Source organism: Salvelinus namaycush, chromosome 4 (genome assembly GCF_016432855.1).
Source record: "Salvelinus namaycush isolate Seneca chromosome 4, SaNama_1.0, whole genome shotgun sequence".
Classification (NCBI taxonomy): domain Eukaryota; kingdom Metazoa; phylum Chordata; class Actinopteri; order Salmoniformes; family Salmonidae; genus Salvelinus; species Salvelinus namaycush.
The window spans coordinates 64,307,150-64,333,845 of record NC_052310.1 but is presented as its reverse complement, the minus strand read 5'-3'; the positions used below and the strand labels follow the sequence as shown (position 1 = coordinate 64,333,845).

The 26,696-nt window shown below is 40.1% G+C and overlaps 1 pseudogene; it reads left to right on the top strand.

Moving 5' to 3' along the window:
• Positions 1-2,441: 2,441 nt before the first annotated feature.
• LOC120045959 lies at positions 2,442-20,839 on the top strand (annotated as a pseudogene).
• The last annotated feature ends 5,857 nt before the right edge of the window (positions 20,840-26,696 follow it).

Genomic DNA, 26,696 nt, shown 5'->3' with positions numbered 1-26,696 from the left:
GTGTGTTCATCAAACAAAGCCTGTGGAATATAACAGCATAGAATGAAGGTACAGTATCCATAAGGTGAACACTTCTGTGTTCATCAAACAAAGCCTGTGGAATATAACAGCATAGAATGAAGGTACAGTATCCATAAGGTGAACACTTCTGTGTGTTCATCAAACAAAGCCTGTGGAATATAACAGCATAGAATGAAGGTACAGTATCCATAAGGTGAACACTTCATGTATCCAATCTCTACTTCACATATTTTATAATAGCCTGGAAACAGATGATGTGAATTGAAGGTTCACATTTCGTCCATAACGACTGTGCTGCCTGTAGCCGATCTCTCACTTGCAGTCCCTTTGGATTTTTCATCTTGACACGATTCATGATTCTTTTCACTTTCTGACACAATGGTTACAATGAAATGCCATGGTGAGCCTGAGCCATTATAACCTCATCATGCATGATTAAGAATGGAGAACTAAGGGAGGGGAAGTTAGCCTTTGACATTAGCAACATCAACAGAGCATAGATCAATAGCATCAGCAAATCCCATTTTCTATTGTGGTTTGCCATAATAATTCAATAGAATATGTACAGTTGATTCTGAGGTACAAATGGTTTTGAAGTGTAAATGAGTTGGAAGGAGCAGCTAGAACCATATATCTACTCATACATCACATTGTGTTTGGATACAACAACAAATCACTGGGAGAAACTTTCTGTAGGAAATGCGTCTAGTGTCATTCTCTGGGAACCACACTGACCAGATTGTGTTACCCAACACATTACGGAAGAACCACATCTAAATAAATAATCCATACCTTAAGTGTTTGATCCCCCAGATGGCTTCTTAAATGCATAAGAACTGTTTAGATCAATAAGGAAGGTCTACCAGGAGAAATATGAGGCCTTGATTCATCATATCCCACTGAGATTGTGCTGCCGCACGCGTAACACCAGGACACTTTACTCTTTAAAATGCATTTCCTTGCACTTTCCTTACTCACACAGTCCCACAGTATGCTCTCACAACTGAAAACTCAAAGAGCCATGGCACCATTTTAAAAGGAAAGAAAACCTTTGTAAGTTCTGTATATACTTTTTAATAGGGGCATTTTATGTGTCATAATTTTCAGCATTTTAAACAAACATTTAGGAATACCCTATGTAGGCCTTTTTCATAATTATTTGTTTATAACCTACACATATCTTTGGGCACAAACCAATCTGTTAGCCTGAAGTCAGTGTGATTGTGTGAACTCCGCCTTGCCAAAGCGTCATGCGAACTAAATCATACGCACACACTTTTCTTCTCACGTTGTGACAATGCGACGTAGACTTCCGATTGAAAAAAATTCATTCTGGAGCTATTGAAGTGAGTGCTAGGCTACTTCCCGAGTTTTTCCTGCTTCTATGTGTAATACTTGTTAAACGAAATTGTAGTGTATTAAAAATCACGTCATATAAAGTGGGCAACTGAGAGAAGTTAGAATGTTTAACACCTCTCATAAATATGCGTTGATTGGATTGTGTCTCCTGTAGCGCCGGTTGTTGTTTTGCCTAAACTAACGTTACTTGATCACGTTTTCCTGCTGGGGGAAAAACAATTTGACAGCTAGCCTAATAGGTATATTGCTCTCTTGCGAAAGTGAAATGTAAGCTACAAATAGGCCTATGCACTAATTTGTTTAAGGGTGCCTTCAAACAGATTAAATGTGAATTTCATTGTGAAGACAGTAGGCAATATAACAATATATGCCATACCAGTGCATTCTGATGGAAATATTATAGGTGCAGTCTAAACCTAAAAGATGTGGCGCTGAAAATAGCCATAGGCTATATATATCAACCTAGTAATCTAATATATTGTAGCGACCCGCACAGACAGCGGTGTGTTATGTGGTAGGCTATTAGTGGGTTGTGTTGTACTTACCAGTGTTCGTGGGGTCCGACATGCCAATCAACCTGCTATCTGCCAATCACGGGGATGCCTGGAATGTTCTGATGCCGGGCATCTTGGTGTTTGGCGGAGTGGCGTGGAGGGGGGTTGGGCAGGGTGGTGGAGCATTGGAAGTGAAGACCAGGTTTAGCCATTGTTCTCTCTTACGTCTGGGCTTCACAAGAGAAGGTCACGGTTGGCTTGTGGGGTATCTTCCGTTTATTTGGCGTGGGCTACGGCCAAACAGTAGCCTGTGTAAAGTTGGGTTAATAAACCGTCAATTCGTAAACTCAACCCTCTGTCTGGACAATTGTTCCTTTATGATCTTGTCAGGTCATTACAATATAGTAATCAGAGAATAGACACGCACAACCTGGAGCAGAAATATGTAATTTTACAGTAGTCTATACTGTAGGTGAAAATACATATAAGTATTAATCGTTTACTCAGGACATTCTTCTGACATTTTTTTCAAGTGTGATGTTTTTGTAGGCTTTGTGAGACCTGAAGATGAAGCCAGTAATAGTTGTGCATGGCGGCGCATGGGCCATCCCGGATGATATGGCTAAGGCATCTGTGGATGGGGTGAAGTCTGCAGCTACTGCAGGCTTTCTGGCTATGAAGAGAGGAGGCAGTGCATTGGATGCTGTTGAGCTGGCTGTTAGGGCCTTAGAAGATAACCCAACCTTTGATGCAGGTACTTTTTGTACAATCACCACTCAGACTCAGAGCTCACCCAATTATTCTCCAGGCAGATCTTCCTGTGCTGCTGGTGTGGTGGTTTGAATTGTATCTTCAATGATGATAGTTCTCTATTGAAACATCGTAGATATTTTCATATTTTTGCAGAGATCGAAATGAGTTCAAATTTCATTAAAATTAAATGCAAATGTTTTACAATTGGTTCAACATAAACGTTTACTTTAGGCTTCAATTATATAGCTTGCAAACTCCATTTGTTATAGTGAATTCTCTCTGGTTTCATATTCAGATGCATTTTAGTGAGAGCTGCTTTTGGCTCATGATTTTTTTAAATCAATAATTCAATTAAGTTTGATTTCAGCAAATGCCACATTTAAAACACTACCCACTGACCCTATTTGACTTTATAATCTTAAGCATTTTTCACAGAGGGCCTGAATATTTTCTCATGCCATTTTCTGATGTAGTTTCCAAAGGTAGAATATGGTAGTTGTTACGACTTCTGCCGAAGTCGGTTCCTCTCCTTGTTCGGGCGGTGTTCGGCGGTCGACGTCACCGGTCTTCTAGCGATCATCGATCTATTTTTCATGTTCCATCTGTTTTGTCTGGTTGTCGCACTCACCTGGTTTCAATTCCCTAATTACATGTTGTATATGTTCCCTCTGTTTCTCCCATGTCCTTGTCGGGAATTGTTTATTGTAAGTACGTGTGCTTTATGTGGCTGGTGCGATACGGGTTGTTGTGCCCATGTGTTTTGTTATTTTTGTATGCCGGTAGTTATGTACATTAAACGGCTCCGGCTATTTACCAAGTTATGCTCTCTGCGTTTGACTTCCATGCCACCAGTTACGCACCCCTTGACAGTAGTATTCAAATGAGAACGGTATCATGATATGTGATAAGTTCCATGTAACACACGTCATCTACTCTCTCACATTCCACTGTATTTCCTTTTGTACTTCTGACACCTCAATCACTGACAGCGTCGTTGCATTTTGGTACACCAGAAGTACATTCATTTCCAATGGAACTGTGTTTGCGTTACAGCATTGTGTTGCTGAGGCAGTTGCAGTGCGTTTTGTGTGGTGGATACGTTGGATTGATCGAACGTAGGCGTCAAACTGTATGCGTAGACTGCTATGGTAGAAATGGTAGCAGAAGGTGAATCATGAATTTTTGTTGTATGCATGTCCAGATGATGCTGCGTACTATTTTGCGCAATGATCTGTGTGATCAAGGCGTAAGGAGTCTACTTAACGATCAGTCTAATGGCATTGAACGGTTTGGAGCATTCCTCGGATTACACCAAACCATAGGGAAGCACAAGACACTTCATTAACACACGCAGCTTATCGGGACCCATCTAGTTTGTGATGGCTAACTGCCACATTAGGTGAAATGCCAGATCCTCTTTAAGGCATTGGAGCGAAATCAGCACTTCATCACAGGATAATTGTATACACTGAAGCAGTCAGCACTCAGGAGCAAGGTCTAATCAATAGGTGACTAATGCAATCTCACTTTGGGGGGAAAGACTGCAAGTTTCAATGACCTCTGGGTGTAGTGAAGAGACCTGATATTGTGTTATTACACAGCAATAGGCAGCTCTTTGTACTCCATTGACATTGCTAAACTTTTCTATCAACACTGTTAGGAAGAAGAAAGTGTTTCAAAATATGCAACCACGCTGCCACAAATATCAATAGATTTTCAATTTGTCTGAAGTAAGAAATGGCAAAAAAAATACTATTTATTTTGAGGTTGAATGACAAACTCTTGAGCAACTCTTTCCTTTAGTCATGGTCTGAGAGAGCCTGACCCCTGATGAATGTGACCCACCATTTCATTTCAGGTCATGCAGCGGTACTGAATACTAATGGAGAAGTGGAGCTGGACTCCATCATTATGGATGGAAGGACTCTAGCTGCTGGAGCTGTGTCTTCGGTGAAGAACATCACCAACCCTGTGTCACTGGCCCGCGCTGTGATGGAAAAGGTTTTCTTTCTCTTTGTCCAATCTTTTCTTATTTCCTCTTATCAGCTAAACAATGCATGCTGGTTACGTCTCCTAGAAGAGAAGGAACGCTAGGTACAGTATTGATCAGGCTGGAGCCCGGGTCAATCATCCATTTTGGTTTGTTTGGAAGAATACTATGAAATGGTGGATTTTGTTCCCTCTTCGTCCTAAGTGCTTTTTGAGGTCGGTTTGGATTCGGTTCGATAATAAAAAAAATAAAAATCACGGTTTTCCATTTCGGGTTTGATAATTTTTTTTGCATTAAATGCACTATGCGTTATGTGGTTTGAATGCTGTAACACAGAATACAACAATTAATAAGAGTCTCATAAAGGCAGTGACTGCCCAATACTGCTTATAACTTATTATCCTTAATTTATTCACGTTACTTTACTTTAGTAAAATATTTCAGTTGTTGTGTATATTACAATTGTTATATTTGATGACTTTATTATTTCATTCCAAGTCATCATCTCATCTCTATAAAGCTGCTGCCTATGCTGTCTGATAAAATAACTATTATAGTTCCTCAAAGCTTGGCGGACACGAGCTTTGGGCCTGTAACCGAAAGGTTGCTGGATTGAATCCCCGAACTGACTAGGTAAAAATCTGTTGTTCTGCCCCTGAGCAAGGCAGTTAACCCACTGTTCCCCTGGCGCCGATGATGTGGATTAAGGCAGCCCTCCGCACCTCTCTGATTCAGAGGGTTTGGGTGAAATGCTGAAGACACATTTCAGTTGAATGTAGGTATCCCCTTTTCCATTTCCCTAAATAAGGCATACTTTTACAACACCTGAATATCAACTATCAATCACTTAGATCATGTACAGTTGAAGTCAGAAAAATAGCATAGAGAATGATCTATTTCAGCTTTATTTCTTTCATCACAGTCCCAGTGGGTCAGAAGTTTACATACTCAATTAGTACACACTTTTTCAGTTCTGCCCACAAATTTTCTATAGGATTGAGGTCAGGGCTTTGTGATGGCCACTCCAATACCTTGACTATGTTGTCCTTAAGCCATTTTGCCACAACTTTAGAAGTATGCTTGGGGTATGCTTGGGGTCATTGTCCATTTGGAAGACCCATTTGCAACCAAGCTTTAACTTCCTGACTGATGTCTTGAGATGTTGCTTCAATATATCCACATAATTGTCCTCCCTCATGATGCCATCTATTTTGTGAAGTGCATCAGTCCCTCCTGAAGCAAAGCACCCCCACAACATGATGTTGCCACCCCCATGCTTTAAGGCTGGGATGGTGTTCTTCGGCTTGCAAGCCTCCCCCTTTTTCCTCCAAACATAACGATGGTCATTATGGCTAAACAGTTCTATTTTTGTTTCATCAGACCAGAGGACATTTCCCCAAAAGGTACGATCTTTGTCCCCATGTGCAGTTGAAAACCGTTGTCTGGCTTTTTTTATGGCGGTTTTGGAGCAGTGGCTTCTTCCTTGCTGAGCGGCCTTTCAGGTTATGTCGATGTAGGACTTGTTTTACTGTGGATATAGATACTTTTGTACCTGTTTCCTCCAGCATCCTCACAGTGTCCTTTGTGTTTGTTCTGGGATTGATTTGCACTTTTCGCACCAAAGTACATTAATCTCTAGGAGACAGAACGTGTCTCCTTCCTGAGTGGTATGACGGCTGCGTGGTCCCATGGTGTTTATACTTGCGTACTATTGTTTGTACAGATGAACGTGGTACCTTTAGGCGTTTGGAAATTGCTCTGAAGGATGAACCAGACTTGTGGAGGTCTTCATTTTTTTTTCTGAGGTCTTGGCTGATATCTTTTGATTTTCCCATGATGTCAAGCAAAGAGGCACTGAGTTTGAAGGTAGGCCTTGACATTCATTCACAGGTACACCTCCAATTGACTCAAATTATGTCAATTAGCCTATCAGACGCTTCTAAAGCCATGACATAATTTTCTGGAATTTTCCAAGCTGTTTAAAGGCACGGTCAACTTAGTGTATGTAAACTTCTGACCCACTGGAATTGTGATACAATGAATAATAAGTGAAATAATCTGTCTGTAAGCAAGTGAAATAATCTGTCTGTAAGCAATTTTTGGAAAAATTACTTGTGTCAAGCACAAAGTGGATGTCCTAACCGACTTACCAAAACTATAGTTTGTTAACAAGAAATTTGTGGAGTGGTTGAAAAACGAGTTTTAATGACTCCAACCTAAGTGTATGTAAACTTCTGACTGCAACCTTATATTCGGGTAGAAATACCTCGTGAAGCAACTTCTCTCATCCCTCTCCATCACGCATTCTTCTGTCTTTTCTCGTTTTCTCCTTGTCTTCCCCACACTAACCTAATGTAGCAGACGTAAAAGAAACAAACACACCGGACAAGTAGGCGCGCAATGGATTATGGTCATTGTAGTTAATAACCATGTTTTCTGCCCTAAACTATGTAGAATATTGGCCTGTTGGAAACTACAGTTCCCTATGATTTATCTCAACAGAAGCTGCACAATGTGCTCATTGAGTTCAAATAATTGAACCAATGTTGGCCAATTAGTTGTTTAAGAATGAAAAATAACCAGAATGTTGGTTAAATTGCTCAGCACTAGTTGCCATGTTAATTAACCGTCTTTAGAAACATCCCACCTTTGTTTGTGTCACTCTTTTACTACCTTTTGTGCTTCTTTTCCAGTACTAAAGGGCTTTTATTCCGCTAACCAAATATAGCACTTCACTCCTCTGAGCTGCTGAAAGTGCAAAGTGTCAGGTCAGAACATATACAGTGCCTTCGGAAAGTATTCAGACCCCGTGACTTTTTCCACATTTTGTTACGTTACAACCTTATTCTAAAAAAAGTTTTTTTTAAATCCTCAGCAATCTACACACAATACCCCATAATGATGAAGTGAAAACAGGTTTTTAGAAATGTTTGCTAATTTATTAAAAATGTAAAACTGAAATATTAAATTTACATATGTTTTCAGACCCTTTGCTATGCGACTCGAAATTGAGCTCAGGTGAATCTTATTTCCATTGATCATCCTTGTGATATTTCTACAAGGCCACTTGTGGTAGATTCAATTGATTGGACATGATTTGGAAAGGGATACACCTGTCTATATAAGGTCTCACAGTTGACAGTGCATGCCAGAGCATAAACCAAGCCATGAGGTCGAAGGAATTGTCAGTAGAGCTCCTAGACAGGGTTGTGTCGAGGCACAGATCTGGGGAAGGGTACCAAAAAATGTCTGCAGTATTGAAGGTCCCCAAGAACACAGTGGCCTCCATCATTCTTCAATGGAAGAAGTTTGGAACCACCAAGACTCTTCCTAGAGCTGGCTGCTTGGCACTCAACCAATCAGGCCTTTATGTGGCCAGACAGAAGCCACTCCTCAGTAAAAGCCACATCCCGCTTGGCACCTAAAGACTCTCAGACCATTAGAAACAAGATTCTCTGATCAGATGGAACAAAATTTAAACTCTTTGGCCTGAATGCCAAGGATCACGTCTGGAGGATACCTGGCACCATCATGCAGGGACTGGGAGACTAGGATTGAAGATGAACAAAGCAAAGTACAGAGAGATCCTTTTTTCTTTTTTTTACCCCTTTTTCCCCCCAATTTCGTGGTATCCAATTGGTAGTAGTTACTGTCTTGTCTCATCACTGCAACTCCCGTACAGACTCAGGAGAGGCGAAGGTCAAGAGCCATGCATCCTCCGAAACACAACCCAACCACTGCTTCTTCTTGACACAATGCACATCCAACCCGGAAGCCAGCCGCACCAATGTGTCAGAGGAAACACCGTACACCTAGCAACCTGGTCAGCATGCACTGCACCCGGCCCACCACAGGAGTCGCTAGTGCGCAATGAGACAAGGATATCCCTGCCGGCCTAACCCGGACGACGCTGGGCTAATTGTGCGCCGCCCCGTGGGCCTCCCGGTCGGCTGCGACAGAGCCTGGGCTCGAACCCAGAATCTCTGGTGGCACAGCTAGCACTGCGATGCAGTGCCTTAGACCACTGCGCCACCCGGGAGGCCACAGAAAGACCCTTGATGAAAACCTGCTCCAGAGTGCTCAGGACCTCAGACTGGGGCGAAGGTTCACCTTCCAACAGGACAATGACCCTAATCACACAGCCAAGACAACGCAGGAGTGGCTTCGGGATAACTCTCTGAATGTCCTTGAGTGGCCCAGCCAGAGCCCAGACTAGAGGTTGACCGATTATGATTTTTCAACGCCGATACCGATACCGATTATTGGAGGACCAAAAATAGCCGATACCGATTAATCGGCCGATTTTTATATATATATTTGTAATAATGATAATTACAACAATACTGAATGAACACTTATTTTAACTTAATATAATACATCAATAAAATCAATTTTGTCTCAAATAAATAATGAAACATGTTCACTTTGGTTTAAATAATGCAAAAACAAAGTGTTGGAGAAGAAAGTAAAAGTGCAATATGTGCCATGTAAAAAAGCTAATGTTTAAGTTCCTTGCTCAGAACATGAGAACATATGAAAGCTGGTGGTTCCTTTTAACATGAGTCTTCAATATTCCCAGGTAAGAAGTTTTAGGTTGTAGTTATTATAGGACTCTTTCTCTCTATACCATTTGTATTTCATATACCTTTGACTATTGGATGTTCTAATAGGTACTTTAGTATTGCCAGCCTAATCTCGGGAGTTGATAGGCTTGAAGTCATAAACAGCGCAATGCTTGGAGCATTGCGAGGAGCTGCTGGCAAACGCAGTCAAGTGCTGTTTGAATGAATGCTTCGACCCTGCTGCTGCCTACCACCGCTCAGTCAGACTGCTCTATCAAATCATAGACTTAATTATGATATAATAACACACAGAAATACGAGCCTTAGGTCATTAATATGGTCAAATCCGGAAACTATCATTTCGAAAACAAAACGTTTATTCTTTCAGTGAAATACGGAACCGTTCCATATTTTATCTAACGGGTGGCATCCATAAGTCTAAATATTGCTGTTACATTGCACAACCTTCAATGTTATGTCATATTACGTAAAATTCTGGCAAATTAGTTCGCAACGAGCCAGGCGGCCCAAACTGTTGCATATACCCTGACTCTGCGTGCAATGAACGCAAGAGAAGTGACACAATTTCCCTAGTTCAATATTGCCTGCTAACATGAATTTCTTTTAACTAAATATGCAGGTTTAAAAAAATATACTTCTGTGTATTGATTTTAAGAAAGGCATTGATGTTTATGGTTAGGTACATTTGTGCAACGATTGTGCTTTTTTCGCAAATGCGCTTTTGTTAAAACATCCCCCGTTTGGCAAAGTTGGCTGTCTTTGTTAGGAAGAAATAGTCTTCACACAGTTCGCAACGAGCCAGGCGGCCCAAACTGCTGCATATACCCTGACTCTGTTGCACAGAACGCAAGAGAAGTGACACAATTTCCCTAGTTAAAATAAATTCATGTTAGCAGGCAATATTTACTAAATATGCAGGTTTAAAAATATATACTTGTGTATTGATTTTAAGAAAGGCGTTGATGTTTATGGTTTGGTACACATTGGTGCTACGATAGTGCTTTTTTTTCGCAAATGCGCTTGTTAAATAACCCGTTTGGCGAAGTAGGCTGTGATTCAATGATAAATTAACAGGCACCGCATCGATTATATGCAACGCAGAACAAGCTAGATAAACTAGTAATATCATCAACCATGTGTAGTTAACTAGTGATTATGTTTAGATTGATAGTTTTTATAAGATACGTTTAATGCTAGCTAGCACCTTACCTTGGCTCCTTGCTACACTCGCATAACAGGTAGTCAGCCTGCCACGCAGTCTCCTCGTGGAGTGCAATGTAATCGGCCATGATCGGTGTCCAAAAATGCCGATTACCGATTGTTATAAAAACTTGAAATCGGCCCTAATTAATTGGCCATTCCGATTAATCGGTCAACCTCTAGCCCAGACCCAATCAAACATCTCTGGAGAGACCTGAAAATAGCTGTGCAGCAACGCTCCCCATCCAACCTGACAGAGCTTGAGAGGATCTTCAGAGAAGAATGGGAGAAACTGCCAAATACAGGTGTGCCAAGCTTGTAGCGTAAATTTTAGGCTGTAACGTAACAACATGTGGAAAAAGTCAAGGGGTCTGAATACCGAAGGCACTGTATAACATATGAAGAGCTATAATACCAGGCAATTATTTTCTGAAAACATTTGCAAAGGTGTGTAGATATATTTTACTAGGCAAGTCAGTTAAGAACGAATTCTTATTTTCAATGACAGCCTAGGAACAGTGGGTTAACTGCCTTGTTCAGGAGCAGAAAGGCAGATTTTTACCTTGTCAGCTCGGGGATTTGATCTTGCAACCTTTCGGTTTCCAGTCCAACGCGCTAACCACTAGGCTACCTAATTCTAACCACCACCTGCCGCCCCAGATGAATCACATTGATCAGGCACACAGATTTACCAGAGCTAGACATTGTGAATAATTGATAAATCACATGATAAAACAGCTTACTGAAAGGTGAAGAACCATTACATTTTGATGAATTTGGATAGTAACTGATATGGTTGTCATTGATACAATTTTGAGTGTGAGTTCTGTTAACTCTCCTGTTTTACGGTTGCTATAAAAGTCAAGTCCCTGAAAATTATAACTTGAAGGCTGATTATTTACGAAGGAATTTGGTTTGAATGCAATGATAAAGATAGTTATAGGGGGCTATACAGAATCTACTGTGTATGGAAAGCAGTTTTTATCTGGGCGCTTGTGTAAGAGATGTCATTGAATTGACTTCTCTACACATGGTTATTGCCATCCTTCAAAGCTTGACCATTTCCTTTTAGCAGAAATCAAAGGATAATCAATGGAGGCTGGTTTTTGATTGATTTTAATCTTGATCCTTTCAGGTGATGAGAATTATAGTTTGATTATATGATTTAGTCACAAGGGACATTAAGGACTAACTCATTGAAAAATGCAGATCTATTATGTGATGTAGCACTGAACGTGATGAGATAATGGAGTGACGCTGTCCATTTCAGATTTCACAGAACAGAATGAACAGAACAATTTAGTCTAACAGCTAGGAGGTTATTAACAGGTAGAATGTGTAGGGCGGGAGGCATCTTTGTTCTCACTTGGCTACTTGGTAATCTTGTAATGCTGTCATCTAATAGCTCACTCCAGATGCTATCTGAAAATGGATGGGAAACACCACTAAGATGAAGGCCTGTTGCAAAAGACTGACAGCGTATCATATTAACATAACATCTTCCATGATTTATTAATTTGCCTGACACCTTCCATCAAAATAACTGACAGGGTTTATAATGAATTGTTTGGGATACAGATTCTTCTAATTTCCTCTGGTGAAGTCTGCTCAGCTGCAGCGGAGATACACATTTGAAGTCATGAATCCCTTTCTAGACTCTTTGAAACATAACCACACAGCGATATTGCTACAATTTTGTTTTCTGAATAGCCACTGTAAAGAATCCAATCTTCAGAGTCTCTGAAGTTAGGCAAGCCCAGACAAAAATAACAGTCTCATAGTTTTATCCAACAAACCAGTGCATTATTACCTAGCCTGACAATTCAAAGTACTATGTGTTTATACCGCTGACATTCCAACCATCCTAGTTTACCCCTTTTTTCTGCATGGATTTATATTCTCAAAGTGTGCTGGTTTTCTACTGCATTACACTACCAATTTAAAGATTAGATACTAAAAAGTCTTGCATCATGTAACCTAAAAAACATGGTGAAACTTCACCTTGTCACTCAGGGAACACAAAATAGTGGCCAAATGTCTGGGAGAATGGATGATCTTGGGTTCCTGTCACCACCCTGAAAGACCATAGTCCTGCTCTGATCTGCTCTGCACTCACTAGCAGATCTGTTTAACAGCTTGGTATTAAAAATTCATCAGGGCATGATCAATGCAGCGATCAAGCTTCACTGGCCCTGTGTTCCTTCCTGTTATCTAGAGTGCACCTGGCCTGACAGAGAAATTACATGAATAACCATTTTAATATTTAAAAGTTTCTAATGGTGTTCTCCTGTCTCCCATTACAGTACACACAGGACAAAACAAAACATTAAGACCGTTCTACATTTAGAACAGTTGAGAATGTACAGGTAACTGCCAAAATGAAGGATTAAATGTGTTAAATGTGTCTTAATAGGGTATTGGGCCAGAACAGCTTCAATGCGTCTTGGAATAGATTCTACAAGTGTCTTTCTATTGGAGGGATGCGACACCATTCTTCCATGAGAAATTCCATAATTTTGTGTTTTGTTGATAGTGGTGGAAAACACGGTGTCGGGTCCTGCTCCAGAATCTCCCATAAGTGTTCAATTAGGTTGAGATCTGGTGACTGAGACGGCCATGGTATATGGTTTACATCGTTTTCATGCTCATCAAACCATTCAGTCACCACTTGGTGCCCTGTGGATTATGGCATTGTACTCCTATGGGGGCATAGCCATGGTAGCCAAAATAATGGCCTGCCCAGCATTTTTATATTTGACCGTAAGCATGATGGGATGTTAATTTCTTAATTAACCCAGGAAACACACCTGTGTGAAAGCACATGCTTTCAAAATACTTTGTATCCATCATTTACACAGGTGTTTCCATTATTTTGTCAGTTAACTCTATGTATTTTTTATTTTATTTATTTCACCTTTATTTAGCCAGGTAGGCAAGTTGAGTTCTCATTTAAAACTGCAACCTGGCCAAGAATAAAGCAAAGCAGTTCGACACATACAACAACACAGAGTTACACATAGAATAAACAAAACATACAGTCAATAATACAGTTGAAGAAAATATATTTACAGTGTGTGCAGAGTAGGTAAGAAAAGGGAGGTAAGGCAATAAATAGGCCATGGTGGCGAAGTAAATTACAATATCCCAATTAGACACTAGAGTGATTGATGTGCAGAAGATGAATGTGCAAGTAGAGATACAGGGGTGCAAAGGAGCAAGATAAATAAATAAATACAGTATGGGGATGAGGTAGTTGGATGGGCTATTTACAAATGGGCTATGTATAAGCTTAGAAAATCTTTAGCAGTTTTAGTTCATCTCTAGAAAGGTGTGACTTTCACATTCCCTCCATTGCCGGAAATGAAAACAGTGGTAGTGAGAGAAAGAGGAGAGATGCAGGAAGAAATAGAGTGATTACAGCACAAAGACTAGCTTTGGCCTCTTTGGTTAGAAGTGTGACTCCAGAAACATGTACATCTTTTCATAGTTTCAATATAACATAAAGAGTATATCACACTCTTTTGGTAGGTGCAGCAAGTGGCTAAACACTGAAGACTGAATCCCTAATTTCCTGACTAAAGATTAAAAGATTAAAATAGTATCAGTATTACAACCAATTCCATCCCCCCAGAAGTGTATCAACATCCTCCTCCCCATTATCACAAAGAAATGAACTGTATCGCTTTCCTCCTTGTTGTTCATAGAAATCTCATGTCAGCTATATAGGTGGAAATACCAAGAGAAAGGCTGATAAATATTAGATTGAACAAGACGGAATTGCACTTTGGATGAATGAAGGCCCATCGCGGTTTTGTATCAGGGGAAGGTGTGAGACTCATGGCATTCACACAACAGGTATGGATTTAAGATCAGATGTGGCTCAGATGTTATGGATAGTGTTACGGGACATAACAGGCAGGTCAAGGTTGCCTGCCAGTCTTGTGAGCCAGGCTTGCTGATAGGCTTAAATGGGCCGTGATGCTACATAACCAGGGGCTAATAGATTTGCTCTGAGGGAAATGTCGATTTAGCATAATGGATGACAGGATGTGTCTAAGGCAACTCACTGCTATATAGTGCCTGGGATTACTAATTTCTTCAGAAGAGGGGAAAAATTCCCATTCAGATTATTACCATTTTCATTTCTTTGCACACAATTCAATACTGGTAACACATGTAATATTATTACGGTCTAATGTTCAAAAAACAAACCTAAACTTCATCAATTTAAATTTTCTGTTTTTATTTTTTATCCCCTATGCTTGCTGTCATCGGGATGCACTCAGACCGACAACATCATGTTGACAGACAGAGGTGCAAACATGTTTGCTGAAAGCGTTGGCATACCTACAGTCCCCACAGACACCCTGGTGACAGAATGTGAGAGAACGGAGAGGGAGAAGGCCAAGAATTATGCTGTTGGAGTGAAGGAGCTCTTCAACTCTCAATGGTAAGAAGAATCTCCAGTCATTTGTTATACCTTGGCTTGGACATATAGTTTGCAACTATTCTGTAACACCAACCTAAGAAATACCATAAAGTCAGACTAAATTATAACCTGCCTTTCTGACGAGTTATATTCACATTACAGTATGTTAAATAGGCTTTTCATCCTCCTGAAGACCGCAAAGTAATTACAGTAAATGAAAACGACATCACTGAGGCATTAAGCCTGCCATGCAGCGGAGCGCTGAAGAAATGTGCAACAACCACCCAGAAATCCTATGAAATGAATTCTCTCTCTATAGACAGCTGGTCCATCGCTGCACACTGCCAAGGAACGAGACAAGTTGACACAGTAGGGGAAGCAATCTGTGAGGCAGGCTGAATGTGAGAGAAGCAGCGGCAGGCTGTGTGATAGATGATCTGACAGTTACGGTGTGGTAATTCTGGAGAAGGCTTCCATTCCCAGCCTTCCTTCCCATTGAGTGACATGTCAGAGCTAAGAAACTCAGCAACACTGCAAAGTGGTGTCATTGTTGAACAACCCCATTGACTGTTGAAAATGATAAGCTTTTTACTGTATGAGAGATAGGAGAACAAAGAGAGGGGGAGAGAAAGAAAGACGAAGCTGGGAACGTAATGGCCTTAAGCTAGTTTGCAAGTAGAAAGCCGAGATATTAATAAATTCAAAGCTGACAAAGCTGACAAAGTTAGATAAAGTGATTGTGCAGTGTTTTCTGTGGTGTGTGTGAGTGTGTAAATGTGTCTGAATAGAAGGATAAGAATACACCTGCAACACAACCAACACAGCCTTCTCATCTCCCCAAAGGAGATTGTCTGGTCAGACACTCACTACTTCGCAAATTTTCCCTTTCTCACCATTTCTCAAGGTCTGTAGTTATCTGTAGAGTAACTCTGGCAGCCCAGCAATTTCTGAGCTGCAGGACATGGTGGAAGCACTAGACTCTATTGGGAAATTGTGAGTGTGTTGAGAGGCTGGAGATAGGGGACACATAGCCTGGGGTTTGCCGTGACCCCACTCTCCGAGGGCGTCTCAGGAGGAGTTGGGATATGCAAAAAACACATTTCCAATTCACACATTCATAATAATACACACTTGTACATCTGTTTTGGATGGGAAGCATGTGGACACCTTAACTCCAACAACCCCAAGCCCGGTGGGAAGAAGTAGAACAAATAGTAGGCTGTCTGGAAGTGCTGAGTGACAGTTGGCTAAACTACAGCCTTTCCTCTCTCTGCCTCACCCTCTGCTTCCTAATTCATGGTGTCCTGGTGTTCAAGTCCAATGCATTGGCTCTTTATGTGTTTTAATACAGAGCCCTTGGAACTAATTTACTCTCAGACTTCATTTAAGGCGATTATGCCGAGACCCTTTGCCCAGTCGAATTGACCCTGGTCAGTATATAACATCAGTAGCGTGGAGATGACAGCGCACAGCTAGGTGTGTGCTGCTGACAGAAGTTGGCAAGGTCATTCGTATGCTCCACGGCTGTATTCAACTACAATGGTAATTAGCTGTGTCTTTCAGGGCCCACAGGGACATTGTATTAGTTACATTTACACCTCAGCTGGCTATATGGTCCCTGAGGATCAGATTTCACTTTGTCTAAATTATTGTTGCACTTTTCACTGAGGTCACGAGACATTTTATGTCTTAGATTATTAAAGTTTTATATCTCCTAAGATACTACCAGAATAATGGCTTGGTGGTGATTTAAAAAGTAGAATTGATCCCATAGAGTACCATGTTAGATAAAGACATCAATCTTCCCTGAGGATTGCTAGAATATATATACATTTAAAGATTCACCACAAAACTGCTCTTCACTTACAGGAGTTTGAGAATAGAGTCAAACACTTTCTGTTTTCACCTGAACCCGTGAGCCAGATCCAACCATCAGTAGTGATTTAATGGCACAATCAGCCACCTGTCAAATTTGATTGATGTCTGCCATCAGGAAATCTCCCTAACTGGTTCTCACAAATACTCCTTTTAAAGTGGTGGTAAACCACTTTACTAGCTGAAACATTAGTTAGGATGTTATTTGTTATGCCCTTGACCTATATCACTTACCCATACACCTGCAATGTCTTACATACAATACTGTCTGTGTTGAGTATTTTAGTTTCATTGAAACAAAGAAAGAGAAAACCCTGAAGTATTGTATCTAGTTCAAGGTGTTGATTTTGCCAGGAACTAGTATCCAGAACAAGTGTAAAAACCGAACACTAGTAAACGACGACCTTGACTTCAATATAGTTGTCACGACTTCCACCGAAGTCAGCTCCTCTCCTTGTTCGGGCGGCGTTCGGCGATCAACGTCACCGGCTTTCTAGCCATCGCCGCTCCATTTTTCATATATCCATTTGTCTTGTCTTGTTTCCATACACACCTGGTTTTCATTTCCCCAATCAATCTACTTGTATTTAACCCTCTGGTTCTCATCATGTTTTGTGGGTAATTGTTTCATGTTATGTGGTGTTAGTTTACGCGCTTTACTTTTATGTTCCGTTTTTTGAGCGTGTTTGATTCATGTAGTGCTCTCGTTTTTTGGAACTATAATAAAAGTGCGCCTGTTCATTATACTGTGCTTGTAACGGCAGTCTAAGTCGTCCTCCTCCTCAGACGAGGAGAGGCGAGAAGGATCTGAGGACCAATGTGCAGCGTGGTAATTTTCCATGATTTAATTAACACAAAACAAGACACTATACAAAATGACAAAACAAACTAACCGTCACAGTCCTAGCTGGTGCAGACAAAACACAAAGACAGGAAACAACCACCCACAATCCCCAACACAAAACAAGCCACCTATATATGATTCTCAATCAGGGACAACGATTGACAGCTGTCTCTGATTGAGAACCATATTAGGCTGAACACAGAAACAGACGAACTAGACACACAACATAGAATTCCCACCCAGCTCACGTCCTGACCAACACTAAACAAGCAAAACACATAAGAACTCTGGTCAGGACGTTACAGTGCTCTCCTGCACCTGACTTCGCCTCCAATACACCATTGACAATAGTTCTTATTTTTCATTTCAAGGTAAGGTGCACGGACGATCAACACGTTCAATCTACACAGGAAACATGGTGTTCATTTATGCACCTTGCAATGAAAAATCTCAAATAAATTGTCAAGTCAAGGTCAGTCACCTACTAGTGTGTGGTTTTTACACTTGTTTTGGATACTCAGTTGTATCATTGTTGTCACAAAATGTGTTTATCAACAAGCGTTTCAACATTTATTCCCCAGAAATCATCTTAATGTATTCCAGTATATTTCTGGATATGCAGCACGAATACAGTAGGCAAGATACAGGACCACTTTGAATGTTTATCGACTCTTTCCTGTCATTGTATACAGGCAGATGATGATAGGACATATGCTTTCTGAAGGGCAGTTTTTCGAAGGAAGTATTTATGGAAATGCTCACTCTGTCACAGCGAGCATTTTCCTTGTCAAAACTGAAATTGCACCGCACATTTGTAGGAAGAAACGGACTATTGCTGTTCCCTCTGCATGTACAGAACATCAATGTTCTTTCTCATTTTGTGAAAGGACATTGTGAGGTTTGGAGAAATTGAGGTGCAAACTAAATTGACCATAATGTCAACCCTATTGTTTATCTGTTTTGATAGATTCTTAGATTTTTTTGGAGAGTTTCCACAAATAGATTTATACTATGTGCTCTGTTATCACCTGCAGAATATACTGTAGCTCTTTCTCCATGTAGGGGCCACGATACTGTTGGAGCCGTTGCTGTAGACTGTTCTGGTAATGTTGCATGTGCAACTTCCACTGGGAATAAGAAACAAAATGGTGGGCAGAGTAGGAGATTCTCCAATCATAGGTAAGTAGCTGTTTATTAACCTATCCTCTTTCATGCCATAATTGAACTGGATTAATCTGAACAGTTTATGTATGTTGATTTGAAGTTTTATTTGACCTTCTCTTGTCTCTGGTAAATAAGGGTCTGGTGGGTATGCAGACAACCTGAGTGGTGCAGTATCCTGTACTGGCCATGGAGAGTCCATCCTGAAAGTCACCCTAGCCAGACTCATCCTCTTCCACGTAGAGCAAGGTAATGTAAGCCTAATCGGAATCACTTTGTAATCATTCACAAAGTCACTTGGGTATCATAGTCACAGTTATCTTATTATTGAATGTAATATATCTACAATTTGATATGTGAAAGTAGGCGTTTGATAAATTGCCCATTTTGATGATTGTTTTGATTGCCAATAAGGATAATCCTGAGTCTGGAATATCAACCTCTTAATTGTTGGGTCTGGTTAATGAAAGGCCTGGTGGATCGGATCGATTATGAGCCAAAATATTTTCCACCAACATAATTGGCCCACTTAACTTTGGCAATTTAATTAGCAAAGAGAGACAATCTGGTTGTCTTCCCCAGGCCAGACAGTGTGTCATGATGGATGTGCCAGGTCTTTGCATTAGGAAATCGAATTATTCTATAACCAAAAACTCAGATGCAAACACAGTTCAGTGTCAGATTTGATATAGAGAGGTGTTTGAAACTAATGCACTGTCAATTACAGACATGATACAATAGGAATAGTTAAATGAATAGTTAATGAGACTGGGTTACATTCTCCTCTCTGTAATAGCTTCCGTTAATTAAAGCAATTTTGTCATTTAAATATCTAATTAGCAGCTCCTCTTGGAGAAACAGAATGTTCAGAGGCTCTGGGAAACTTTAGAACAATTAGATCTACCGATACAAGAGACAAGTTGATGTATGTATGGTTCCTACTTCTACCTGACAGAGCTGTAAGATTTAAGATAAAATCTCTAAAATAGACTAACAGTATTCAATCTATGCTAAAAGTGAATTATAACAGCCTATCGACTCACACCCTCTTTGAATTTTAATCAGGACAACAGAATCCCATCTGGATTGGGTCCTGCATCCTGCAAGTGACTTTGCTTCTTTTTCACATCCCCTTTTTCACCCCCCTTTCTTTTTTTACACACCACCCCTTTTTACATCCTTTTACACCAATTTTGGTATGTAGCAATGGGACCTCTGACACAGAGACAGTAGATGCATCTAAGTACTCTCCAAATCTATTCTCCATGATGTTTTGTTTTCAAGCAGTGCTCATTCTTTCCTTAATGACATTGGTTGTTGTGCATAGCCACAGTAGCATTACATAGATCTTATTTTTTTTGCTCACAGGTAGTTGCACGTTTACACAAACATCAGCTTACGCGTGGCCATGCTAAGTGGATGCAAACATTGTGAAGTTTTGACATTGCCACTGCCAATCATTTTTAATTGGCAAGCAGTAGAAAGAGGTGACTGAGCAGAGTGGGGCTGCAGTGGGCTGATAATGAGGCAACGTCTGTAGAAGGGTCAGCGGGGCCAGTGTTGGTTACATTGTCCTCTGGTAATGACACAGGGAAATGGGAAGAACGGCTGCTCTGTCTGCTCTGTCTTTGTGAGAGGTTTCTTCTGCTTCGTCAAATGGCTGCACTGCCCACAGCTACTGTGCCGTTCCTTTCTTTAGGCTTTGAATTAGAAAATGTTTTCTTGGTTGCTTTAGAAGTAGCCTAGATCCTAAAATGATTTCCCCCCACAGACAAATGACCTCGCACCTTTATTATCAGTGCAGTGACTTGTTTATAACTTCAATATCAATGTGTTTTGACAAGAGTTGTCAGGCTGGCTTATGTTTCATTTCAATTCATGTGAATGTTAAATCTGACTGGGCCCGCAATGGCCTATGGTTTTGATAGGTCCCTACAGTAATAATTCAGTCTGTATGCATGTGGGACCAACCCTCACTTTGTTTCCTATTTAAACAGGTAAAGGTGCTCCTGAGGTTGTAGAGGTCTCTTTGCACTACATGGGTGATCGGGTACAAAAGGGGGAGAAGCTATATTAGTTTCCCATACAGAGGAGTGGGCAGCCAAGTTCACCACAGAGCGAATGGCCTGAGCAGCAGTGGAGAGAGAGGTTCTGTGGTATAGTTTGAACCCAAAAGAAGAGTTCAAGTAACACTAAGACAATAACAGCTTAATCTATATTTTGTTGGGGGAGGGGGGATACATAGATTTTAAATAAAGTGTTATTGCGGAACACAGTGCCAGATTGACAAATGGAGCCTACTTACTGTAATTTTGTTGGCAAGAGAATTTGAAGGACCAGAGAAATCTATATGTGTTTGTGTTTTCAAAATGTTGTGGCATTTTATCACAGAATATATTTGACAAAAGCTTGGTCAGTTTGAGAGTTTTAAAATGGTTTAATTTTCTATGTAAATGTCATGATTTATACATGTTTAATGGATTATGGATGTTTTTGTAATAATTAAAACCTGAGGAAAAAACTAACTTCATTAAAGCAATTTTAAATAAATTACTTTCTCTCATCAATATTATTAATTATTGAGCAATACAATGCTGCTAGTAATTAATAACTGATATATCAGAAACCTACCAAACATCAAAGGCCTTTTTGGTATATCATTTATATTGGTCTCTATATTTAGCTAATGATTGAATTGTGACCATTACAATAACTCTGTGAGGAAAGGAAAAAGATCCTACACATGAGCCCAGACTCGTCATTCCTTCATGTCAGGATACAGGGAATTAATTAGCCTTGGTTTCCCTCATGGCAGCTTAATCCATGTCTGAAGCAAAGTGTGTGACCGATGGTCCGTAAGTAACTATTTCATTTCATACAGACTTATTCCTAAATTGGAAGGTTAAATTAACATAATTTCTTCATCCATAGTTTTCATCCATAGTTGAACAAAAACACAAGAACTAAAAACAGTTTCAGAAACTTCACAGGTTACAAATACCTATTCCTGTAACGTATTATCAATGTAAAATCCATACTGTATTCGAGGTGCTAACTGAAGCACTACAGTTGAAGTCGGAAGTTTACATACGCCTCAGCCAAATACATTTAAACTCAGTTATTCACAATTCCTGACATTTAATCCTAGTAAAAATTCCCTGTTTTAGGTCAGTTAGGATCACCACTTTATTCTAAGAATGTGAAATGTCAGAATAATAGTAGAGAGAATTATTTATTTCAGCTTTTATTTCTTTCATCACATTCCCAGTGGGTCAGAAGTTTACATACACTCAATTAGTATTTGGTAGAATTGCCTTTAAATTGTTTATCTTGGGTCAAACGTTTTGGGTAGCCTTCCACAAGCTTCCCACAATAAGTTGGGTGAATTTTGTTCCATTCCTCCTGACAGAGCTGGTGTAACTGAGTCAGGTTTGTAGGCCTCCTACTCACACACGCTTTTTCAGTTCTGCCCACAAATGTTCTATAGGATTGTGGTCAGGGCTTTGTGATGGCCACTTCAATACCTTGACTTTGTTGTCCTGAAGCCATTTTGCCACAACTTTGGAAGTATGCTTGGGGTCATTGTCCATTTGGAAGACCCATTTCCTACCAAGCTTTAACTTCATGACTGAAAACTTGAGATGTTGCTTCAATATATCCACTTTTTTGTGAAGTGCACCAGTCCCTCCTGCAGCAAAGCACCCCCACGACATGATGCTGCCACCCCCGTGCTTCACGGTTGGGATGGTGTTTTTCGGCTTGCAAGCCTCCCCTTTTTCCTCCAAACATAACGATGGTCATTATGGCCAAACAGTTCTATTTTTGTTTCATCAGACTAGAGGACATTTCTCCAAAAAGTACCATCTTTGTCCCCATGTGCAGTTGCAAACTGTAGTCTGGCTTTTTTTATCGCGGTTGTGGAGCACTGGCTTCTTCCTTGCTGACCGGCCTTTCAGGCTATGTCGATATAGGACTTGTTTTACTGTGGATATAAATAGTTTTGTACCTGTTTCCTCCAGCATCTTCATAAGGTCCTTTGTTGTTGTTCTGGGATTGATTTGCACTTTTCGCACCAAAGTACGTTCATCCCTAGGAGACAGAACGCGTCTCCTTCCTGAGCGGTATGACGGCTGCGTGGTCCCATGGTGTTTATACTAGCGTATTACTGTTTGTACAGATGAACGTTGTACCTTCAGGCGTTTGGAAATTGCTCCCAAGGATGAACCATACTTGTGGAGGTCCACAAATTTTTTTCTGAAGTCTTGGCTGATTTCTTTTGATTTTCCCATGATGTCAAGCAAAGAGGCACTGAGTTTGAAGGTAGGCCTTGAAATTCATCCACAGGTACACCTCCAATTGACTCAAATGATGTCAATTAGCCTATCAGAAGCTTCTAAAGCCATGACATCATTTTCTGGAATTTTCCAAGCTGTTTAAAGGCACAGTCAACTAAGGGTATGTAAACTTCTGACCCACTGGAATTGTGATACAGTGAATAATAAGTGAAATAATCTGTCTGTAAACAATTTTTGTAAAAATGACTTGTGTCATACACAAAGTAGATGTCCTAACCGACTTGCCAAAGCTATAGTTTGTTAACAAAAAAATTGTGGAGTGGTTGAAAAATGAGTTTTAATTTCTCCAACGTAAGTGTATGTAAACTTCCGACTTCAACTGTATATAAACCTCATTCCGCTCAATGAGCACCAGGAAATGGGATTGGGTTCACATTTCATGCTACTGTCTGCCCATAAGTGATAAGCAGTGTTTTCCTCTTTCAGAAATGGTTGTCTTGACCTCTTTATGACTAATTGGTTGACATTGCTCTACACAGTAACCAGCTTGGTCAGATCTTTTCCCTCTCAAAGCCATTGCCCTTCTCTCTGTTTAAATTGATCCTCTCCCTATCCAATGACATCAGACTATTTTGCTTTCAGGAAGGCAGTGCTATACCTGAGCAACTCCACAATGCCATTTGGATGATTTGGGGTTGGCAAGGCAACACATTTCACTTATTATATTCAGTAGTCAACAACCTTTGGTTCTTCACCGCTTGAGTGTTGTTGTTGTGGGTTTCTTTTTTTAGTTGACCAGTACCTGCTCTTGTATGTAATATATTAGGTTGTTTTATTCGTTGTTTTACAAAATGTGATAGTCCTTTAACATCAATCAAACATCAGGGTTTGATTCCTGGATGGGGACACTGAATATGTAGGTTTCTTTGAATGGAAGTGTCTGCTAAGTTATCATATTACTGTATTATTTGTAAGAGTACTGTGTAGACCCACTGGGCACAGACGTCAGTTCCACATCTAGTTTTGATTTACATTTGGTTGAGTTGTCAACTAACATGAATTCAACATGAAATCAACAAAACAATTTCAGCGTGTCATTGGATGAAAAAATGACAAAAATGCCATTACGTTGATGACTTTTTGCGAATCCAATTAGTTTTCCACGTTGATTCAACATCATCACATAGATGTTTTGGGTTGAAATGACGTGGAAACAACGTTGATTCAACCAGTTGTTGCCCAGTAACTGACTAGTGCGCATCACTATCACTGGAGATCCTCTTGCTATTCTTGTTTCTCCATTCAGACAGTCTTTTATCAGCTAATGCTGGGAATATTTTGTGATGATGGAGCAGAAATACTGTCTTTCGCAGAAAAAAAGCTTTGCGCTCAGAATTTTGCTCATAACAGATCACATCGGAATGAGACCTTTCTTCAGATATACTTTATTCATAAGTTGGAAATATGGTACATCAGATACTGTAGCCTTTATATTCTTTGCAAAAAGTGTCACCACTGGAAATGGGGACTTTAAAGACCCAGCTTTGAGAACATTTTGATGAGGTTTCATCTTAAGGTTAGCAAAGACAGCCAGATACTCTGAACGAAGCTCATTTCATCAACTGTTCTGACATTGCAATTATTATTCTCTACCCATTCACTTCAAGGACCAAATTTGGAAGAAAAATAGGCCCACAATAGAATAGGCCTACACAAACATTGTGTGTTGCTGTCTGCCTCCCCTGTCGACCAACCATCCCCGCACCCCTAGTGACTGATGCCTATCTCTCCCAATGGCTACTGTCTCCAAGGCACTTGGCCACCGTTCTCCCGACTGTGATATCAACCACTGCTGTTACTGCTCCCCAGGGCAGCTGTGCAGAGCCAGTAAATAAATAAATAAAGGCTTTCATTGTTCCAATTGGCCAAATGATGGGGAAAATAAAGGTGCAGATGTAAGCAGAAAGAGAGGGTCCCAGACTACTGTAGGCTTATCAGTAATCTCACTGAAATCATGGCCTGAGGTTGTGGAAGAGCTAAGCATAGTGTTTGTGTAATAACGTACCTACCTTTATCCCTCTAAGGGCTGCCATATCATAACCATCATCTCTTCCTGAGTTACTGTTTATGTCTTGCCAAGGAAGGCTGCGAGCTGTTGTGAGTCTCTGTTCACATCCCAACTTGAAACTTTTCAATTGTAGGTTACTAAGAACAACTATTACAATGGATTGAAAGCATGTGCATTATACATTAATATTAGCATTTTCTGTGTATGGTGATATACACTGAGTATACAAAAAAATTCCATGACATAGACTGACCAGGTGAATCCAGGTGAAAGCTATGATCTTATTGATGTCACTTGTTAAATCATCTTCAATCAGTGTAGATGAAGGTGAGGAGACAGGTTAGAGAAAGATTTTTAAGCCTGGAAACAATTGAGACATGGATTGTGTATGTGTGCCATTCAGATGGTGAATGGGCAAGACATAACATGGCCCAGCATCCCTGTGGAATGCTTTTGACACCTTGTTGAGTCCATGCCCCGACCAATTGAGGCTGTTCAGAGGGCAAACGTTTTCCTAATGTTTGGTGTATTCAGTGTAATTGGAAGTTGAAAGTAATATGCAAATGTTGTGTTGATTGTTAACTGTATTCGTTGATGTTGTTCTGCTGCAAACTTTTCACGAAATTGATGTTTTGTAATACAATGTATCTGTTTTGATCAGAAGCAAAGAAGAAATGCTAGACATGAAACAAACTTTCATTTAGAGGATTCCCATTCTGGGCACAGACGTCATTTCAATGTCTAGTTTTGATTTACATTTGGTTGAGTTGTGAGAATGACAATTCAACGTGAAATCAACAAAAATATTTTGCAAGATCATTGGATTTAGCTTAAAAGTTGGGTGAAAAAAATATGAAATTCCCTCGCGTTGATGACTTTTTTCAAATCCTATCAGTTTTCCACGTTAATTCAACGTCATCACATACAGTAACAAATGTAAATCAAAACTAGACATTGAAATGACGTCTGTGCCCAGAATGGGAATCCTCTAAATGAAAGTTTGTTTCATGTCTAGCATTTCTTCTTTGCTTCTGATCAAACAGATACATACATTGTATCACAAATCATCAATTTGATTCAAAGTTTTTTTGTTTGTTGAAATGACGTTTTGTTTGTTGAAATGAAGTTTTTTCCCAGTGGGTTGTTATTCATCGTTTCACGCCGATGTCTCTTTTTATGGCATAAAATCCATTTGCAAGGATTGCTTTTTTCTCTCTCCAATATGATGAACGCTTCAAGGCAGTATTTTTAAGACTATTGTCATCTTATATGGCTTTTGATCAAATATACACTGAACAAAAATATAAACGCAACATGTAAAATGCTGGTTTCATGTTTCATGAGCTGAAATAAAAGATCCCAGAAATGTTCCATATGTACAAAAAGCTTATTTCTCTCAAATGTTGTGCACAAATTTGTTTATATCCCTGTTAGTGAGTATTTTATGCTTTGTCAAGATAATGCATCCACCTGACAGGTGTGGCATATTAAGAAGCTGATTAAATAGGTGCATCTTGTGCTGGGGACAATAAAAGGCCACTCTAAAATGTGCAGTTTAGTCACACAACACAATGCCACACGTGTATCAAGTTTTGAAGGAGCGTACAAGTGGCATGCTGACTGC